General features: G+C 46.2%; 1 long non-coding RNA gene and 1 pseudogene across 1 annotated transcript; both read left to right on the top strand.

The window, feature by feature from the left end:
* The first annotated feature begins 1297 nt into the window (after window positions 1-1297).
* Window positions 1298-2826, top strand: LOC133495321 (uncharacterized). Its single transcript, XR_009793543.1, has 2 exons — window positions 1298-1725; window positions 1802-2826. It is a non-coding gene; the product is annotated as an uncharacterized LOC133495321 (long non-coding RNA).
* A 4070-nt stretch (window positions 2827-6896) lies between these two features.
* LOC133497390 (5S ribosomal RNA) lies at window positions 6897-7015 on the top strand (annotated as a pseudogene).
* Window positions 7016-7726: the final 711 nt, after the last annotated feature.

Below are 7726 nucleotides of genomic sequence, written 5' to 3'. Positions count from 1 at the left end.
CTAGAACATACAGTAAAATAGTAGGCATAGTATCCTGTTCAAGTCCGCTGAATAATACTTTCCAGAGCCTACAACAGTCACGTCGCCATACATCGAGGTTTGGTGAGTTAAAGTAATACGCAGCAGAAAAATAAGACTCCATTAACGGTTTCCGCAGGACTCAGAGGCCGGTGAGGAAATCACAGATTTTGAGCGCAGGACTCAATCCTCAGCAGGGGAGACGCTGTATTGAAAACAGCAAAAAGGTCAAGACGGCGTCTGCAAAATATGAAAATCTCAAACGGCTGCGATAATAACGGGCGGCGTGCCTCCCCATTTGTTACCTGATGGCAATTAGCTTCTGAGTGGGAATTTGTCACAACAGTAAAGATTAATTTGACGCGGGGAAAATGGCAGTCGCACACTGCTCCATTAACTCTGTGCTAAACTCATACATGGTTTTTTCTGGTTTTATATACTTTATAGATCACCCAGAACAGAGAGGAAATCTTATTTTTTCCATGAGAACGCAAACACTTTTCTTCCGCTTGACCATTTGCATTCAGAGTGCGGGAGTTCACTTTGTGGAGTTCTGACATTCCCAGATGTTGTGTCGCTTATTTGAAGCGAATGCTTGAACAGGATTAAATGAGGTTTTTTTTTTTTTGCTCAAAGCAGAAGTGTAATTTCTCTCCCCCGCTTTAGTCGCGTTCAATACTCTCAAGTTGAGACAGGGGTCAACAGTATTTGTAGTCACACAGGGAACTGCAGTATATATTTTTTCCATGCCACAGATTTGATCATACACAGTATAAAACATCGGGAAAACATTTTCAATATGAATCAGTCTTTCAATCCTGTTGGGCGTTTTACTGCATCGTTGCTTATCGACTTCTTGCATCTCAAGTGCCAATAGTTCATCATGCAGTATTATCAGCTTGGAAATATGATTTTTCTTACCAGTTATCGTGGCCTGATGGCTGTCCACAAAAATCAGAAAGTCAAATACAGCGCTTGGAATGTTGGGTGAAACGTCAATTAAAACAGAATACGACGATTTGTGAATCCTTTTCAAACTTTGCTCGATTAAAACATTACGCGGACCAGATGCTAACGTTCAAACTGATCACTGTTATTTTCATATCATGTCTCATGTTTACACCTACAACATATTCCCAAAAAAGCTGTGATAGGACAAATGACTGGGAAAGCTCAAGAAACACCTTTTTGTAACATTTTTCAGGTGAACGCGTCAATTGGAAACAGGTGAGTGGCATGATTGGCTATAAAAGGGGAATCCTTGAAAAGTTCAGTTCTTCCCAAGCAAGAATGGGGTGAGGTTCAGAGCTTTGTGAGCAAATAGTCGGACTGTGCAAGCCCATTTCTAAACAGACAATTGCAAGTAATTCGGGGATTTCATCATCTACGCTCTATAATATCATCAAAAGAGCCGGAAAAGCTGGAGAAATCTCAGTATGTGAGCAGCAAGGCGAAAAACCTGCGCTGAATGGCCGTGACCCTCATTCCCTCGGGTGGTGATGCGTTAAAAAAAAAAAAAAATGGCATCGTGTGGAAGATATTACCGTGGTAAGGTTCAGGAACAAATCAGAAAGCCATTGCCGGTGAAGAGAGTTTGTCACTGCATTTACAAATACAATTTAAAACTCTACCATGGAAATATAAGGCCACATATCAATAAGAAAGAGAAACACCGTTGACTCCTTTGGGTTCCACAGCTCATCTGAGGTGAACTGATGCAAAGTGTAAAAGTGTTCTGCTATCTGATGACTCCACATTTTAAAACAATTTATTTCTTTTCCAGATCGCTCATCCTCACCATCGATCAGTGGTTAGAGCATTGGTTTGGTAAACCAGGGGTCGTGAGTTCGTATCCCACTGGGGCCTCCACTCCCCGAGGGGTGTTTGCGTCAGGAAGGGCATCCGGCGTTAAAAACTGTGCCAAACAAATATGAGCGTTCATCTGAGATGTCACGCTATGGCGACCCCTAATGGGACAAGCCGAAAGAAACATACTCACTCCATGGTCATGTCCTCAATGGTAAAAAGGAAAAGGGCCATGTAGATTGTTACCAGCGCAAAGTTCAAAAGCTAGCATCTGTGATTGGTATGGGGGTCTGTCAAAGTCCAAAACATCTGTGAAATGTCTATTTATCTATGTCCATTTTACAAACCACCTATCCTCACAAGTGTTGTGGGACTGCCGGATCCTATACCAGCTAACATCGGGCGAAAGGCAGACTACACCCTGAACTGGTCGCAAGTCAGTCACAGGACACATATCGACAACATCACCGAGCAGGAATCAATCCCACGCTGCACGCAACATATGCTGCCATCCAAGCAAGGTGTATTCCAGGGATGTCCCATTTTATTTCAGCAAGACACATTTTGGACGTGTACAGCGTGACTGGAAAAATACGACAATGGGGACCCCCGGACCTTTGAGAAACTGAATTTGTACATCCAGCACGAATGGGAAAGAATTCCACCGACAACCTTCCACAATCGGTGTACTCAGTTTCCAAACAACTATTGAGTGGTATTAAAAGCAAATGTAGTGTAACATCCCTCAGTTTAAGATTTTTGGGAACGTGTTGACGGCAACTAATGACTAATAAAAATGAAAGAATATTTGCAAAAACATAATCAGGTTTGTCAGTTTGAACATATCCAGTTGAATAAAAGCGGAAAAGTATCTTTAATGATTGTTTTCTGTATTTGACTTAACATTTTACACAGCATCCCAACTTTATTGGAATTGGGGTTTTCATATTCAAACAATCTTCTCCCAGTTGATGAAAAGACACTCCAGTTGGAGAGAAAGTATATACATAAAAAAAAATATGAGAGATAGCGAGCTCAGAATCATTCAGCTTGGTCGCTTTCCTTTTTTTTTTTTTTTTTTTTCCCATCCCAGGGCTCTTGATCCCCTTGTCTGGTCACTTGGAGAGAAAGCAATCAAAGTTACGCGTGGACGAGAGAAGAGCATCAATGTGACAGCGAGAGTCGACCGGGCCCCGCAAGAGAGACGTGGGGGAGGCGGATCGAGACTGTCATAAAGTCAATGTGTTCTCTTCAAAGGGAGACAAGAGCAGGCGGAGGGCAGGGAGGGGGGGGGGTGTTTCGGTGGGTGGGGAGCTCCCTTTGTGAGCGCAGACGATAAAACCTTCAGGCGGCCGCTCGCTAAACATTTCACATTCACGGGGAGGAAATCGATAGCGGAGCTGCGGCAGGTGAAATCTGCGACTGGCCATTGTGTTACTGCACGGTGAGAACAGGGAGCAGCTTCGTCAGAGAATTTTCACTCTTCGTGTCCAAACGAAAAGAAAACGTCCGACATCATCATGAAGAGCAACGCCGATTCTCGCCGAAATGCTGTCAAACTTTTCAACGAGATGTGTCAAACCAAAGTTTGCTCAGTTCCAGTCTGTTGTGTTTTATTCTTTTCTTTCAGGGATACAGACGACGCTGCGATTAAAAAAGGTAGGTATCAATCCATCCATTTTCCTTGCCGCTTATCCTCACGAGGGTCGCGGGGACTGCTGGACCCTATCCCAGGTGCCAACGGGCAGGAGGCGGGGGGACACCCTGAACTGGTTGCCAGCCAATCGCACTCACAATCACACCTAGGGCCAATTTAGAGTGTCCAATTAATGTTGCATGCTTTTGGAATGGGCAGCACGGTGGCTCAGCTGGTAAAGTGTTAGCTTCACAGTTCTAAGGTCCCCGGGTTCAATCCTGGACCTGCCTGTGTGGAGTTTGCATGTTCTCCCCGTGCCTGAATGGATGTATAGATGCTGATTGTCTCGATGTGCCCTGCGATTGGGTGGCAACCCGGCTGATCCACCGTGCCACCCAGTCCAAAAATATGCAACATCAATTGGACACTCTAAATTGGCCCTAGGTGTGATTGTATGTCTTGATTTTCCCCTCCGGTTGGCCGGCAACCAGTTCAGTGTGTACCCCGCCTCCTGCCCGTTGACAGCTGGGATAGGATCCAGCACTCCCCGCGACTCTTGTGAGGATAAGCGGTGAATTAAATGGATGGATGGATTGTTTTTGGAATGTGGGAGGAAACCGGAGTGCCCAGAGAAAACCCGCACAGGCACGGGGAGAACATGAAAACTCCACACACAGGTGGGTCCGGGATTCAACCTGGGACCTCAGAACTGTGAGGCCAACGCTTTACCAGCTGACCCACCGTGCCGCCCATTCCAAAAACATGCAACATTAATTGGACAGTCTAAATTGCCCCTAGGTGTGATTGTGAGTGCGACTGTTTGTCTCAATGTGACCTGCGATTGGCTGGCCTCCTGCCCGTTGACGGCTGGGATAAGCTCCAGCACTCCCCGCGACCCTTGTGAGGATAAGCGGAGCGCCCGGAGAAAACCCACACAGGCACGGGGAGAACATGCAAACTCCACACACGCTGGTCCAGGATTGAACCCGGGACCTCAGAACAGTGAGGCCAACGCTTTACCAGCTGATCCACCGTGCCGCCGCAAAACAACCCATTTATTATTAATAACGATAATAAGCAACTCTTGTGTAAAATACATTACATAAGCTAACAACGCCACAACAAATGCACGTTCTAATGCACGCGCAAGGTCCAAAGTTGCATTTTTCCTTTGCTTACAAAGATTGCAATGATTCTAATCACCGCGTTCATGAGCTCCTTTCACCTTCCGCATTCGTACACGCGTTTGTATACAACGCCACGGAATGACGGAAATCCGCAGCTCGGCGGCCGCGAATAAGCGCTCCGCGAGAAAGCTATTCTATCAGCCAGCGAGTCGGCGGTTATTGCATCCGTTCCGCATCGGTGAACTCGCTCCTGAAAAAAAAAAAAAAAAAACGACAAAGAAGCTCTCGGGGAAGCCTGTTTGCGAGCGCTTGAATCACTTTGCGGAACGCAGACCGGCCCGGGCCCCCAAAAGCAAACGGAATCTATTGAACTCGTGGCATTCACCGTCTCTCTGGATCCTGCGCAGGTAACGTCGGAGCCAACGCCGCCAGAGATCATGAATATTTCAGCAAAGTTTTTGACCCGCAGTTAAAACAAGCATCTGTATTCCTTGAGTCAATATCCGCCGTGGCTGTGCGGAGGCTGATCTATGTTTAGCCATGCAAATGTGGGGGATTAAAACTTCAGGCTATGCCGGAGAGCGGGATGGCGCTCGCTGCTAAATTAGTCATTCTCCGAGAAATGCATTCACAGGCAAATGCGTGCACGCGGTCTCACATTAGCGAGACCCACTTTTGGGTTTTTTTTCTTTCTTATTATTATTTTGTTTGGTTGCGGCGTTCTGTCAAATTGTAATGTAAAACCGCTTTACCAAAGTGTTTGATGTCAAGAATAAACTGTAAATCTACTGGCTCGCCATTTTTCAATGACATGCCACCCGGCGGTCCTGCAGATGCGACAAACATCCGATCTTCCTCGGCATCAATCAGCCTGGGGCGCAATCCTCGTCCCCGAAGCCCGTTCGGGTCCTCTCATTGATGTGCTTTCCCCTCAGAAAGGTGAATCATTCGTTCCACCCCCAGACATTCTCTAATTGGATTGTAAATCTTCGGTGATGATTAATCATACGGCCTGCTTCAGAGGTGCTAATGAGGAGCTATTTTGGATGGATGACATCACCACCAATCACCTCTCGCCACTCCGGGCGACGCGACTGAACGCATTTCCAAACGTGTCTGTCTAAGACGGGATGAATTTGATTTGAGCTCCTCTAGCTGGAAGCACTGTTGAGTTCTTCAAGTCAACAATCTTTTTTGTCATTAACAAACTTATTTGGACATAACTGAAGACAATCAAGATCCTGTGAGTATGTTTTTATTATTCTTTTCCTTTCGGTTTGTCCCTTCACGGGTCGCCACAGCGTGTCATCATTTTCCATCGAAGCTTTTCTCTTGCATCCTCCTCTTTACCACCCACTGTCCTCATGTCCTCCCTCACAACATCCATCAACCTTTTCTTTGGTCTTCCTCTCTCTCTTTTGTCTGGCAGCTCCATCCTCAGCACCCTTCTACCAATATACTCACTCTCTCACCTCTGAACATGTCCAAACCATCAAAGTCTGCTCTCTCTAACCTCGTCTCCAAAACATCCAACTTTGGCTGTGCCTCTAATGAGCTCATTTCTAATCCTATCCAACCTGCTCACTCCGAGCCAGAACCTCAACATCTTCATTTCTGCCACCTCCAGTTCTGCTTCCTGTTGTCTCTTCAGTGCTACCGTCTCTCATCTGTACATCATGGCGGGCCTCACCACTGTTTTATAAATTTTGCCCTTCATCCTAGCAGAGATTGTTCTGTCACATAGAACACCAGACACCTTCCGCCAACTGTTCCGCCCTGCTTGGACCCGTTTCTTCACTTCCTGACCACACTCTCCATTGCTCTGGATTGTTGACCCCAAGTATTTGAAGTCGTCCACCCTCCCTGGAGCATCACTCTTCCCCCTCCGCCCCTCTCATTCACGCACATATATTCTGTTTTACTTCATCTCCTTTCCAGTGCGTGCTTCCATCTTTCCAATTGTTCCTCTGCATGCTCCCTGCTTTCACTGCAGATCACAAGATCGTCTGCGAACAACATAGTCCAAGGGGATTACAGTCTAACCTCATCCGTCAGCCTATCCATTACTACCCCAAACAGGAAGGGGCTCAGCGCGGATCCCTGATGCAGTCCCACCTCCACCTTAAATTCTTCTCCACTGTAAATTCTTCTGTAAGTTTGTTTTTATAATAAGCATTAAATCTGGACAGCCCTGACTGGTCTCATGGGTCTCAGAGGAGGCAACCATAGGCACTGAATCTGTATTGGGCATTGATTCAAAACTTTTCATGGTGATTTCCGTAATATTCAATCATTAATGATTCCTTAGGGCTTACGCCCATGCAACCCTGAGAACGCCCGATCTTGTCAGATCTCGGAAGCTAAGCGGGTTCGGCCCTGGTTAGTACTTGGATGGGAGACTGGCTGGGAATACCAGGTGCTGTCAGCTTCTCTCCCCGGCTAAATGCAGAGGGGTTGCATGAGGAAGGGCATCTGGCGTCAAACTGCATACCTGTCGAGCACTGCCGAGCCGGACGCCTCCCCACGGGAAACGTGGAGGCTGCGGCCATGGAGCCGCCGGCCGGCTCTCGGCTACCTGTCACAATCGATCAAATCGTTAACGATACGCTATTGGTGACGCTGACCTATCGAGATAGGAGCTATACGGGGATATTTCTTGACTGCGACAAAAAGTGAGTGTCATTTTTTTATTATGACTTTTATCATTTGTGTGCTCAACTCGTAGCTAATGTAGCGTGCATGCTCGCTAGTTAGCCGCCCTGGCCTCATTACAAATACGTGGGATGGTTGTAGCTGACATTGTAGCTCTCTTGCTAGCATTCTGGCTCATGGTCGTGTTTTTATAACAGCTGACAATAATATAATTTCACCACAAGGGTGTCATATGTATGTCAAGATAGACGTTCCATTTACTAAGATCGTGAATGTCTTCATAGGAACAATAGCTAACGCCAGTGAGTTCATCTATAGCTTATTGTTAGCCTCATCATACAGATCAGCTCCTTCCTTATTCACTAAAAATAAGGAATTGATCATCGGCATTCAGTAAATATGTAATCTTTCATCACATTTTTTCTTTTCCCATCACTGATTCTCTTTGGTGAATCTCTCTTACAAATATCTGAGGTATTGTAGCCTG

The sequence above is a fragment of the Syngnathoides biaculeatus genome, chromosome 2 (genome assembly GCF_019802595.1).
Source record: "Syngnathoides biaculeatus isolate LvHL_M chromosome 2, ASM1980259v1, whole genome shotgun sequence".
NCBI lineage: Eukaryota > Metazoa > Chordata > Actinopteri > Syngnathiformes > Syngnathidae > Syngnathoides > Syngnathoides biaculeatus.
Note: the sequence above shows the minus strand (reverse complement) of the source record. Positions and strands in the feature narration are given on the sequence as shown.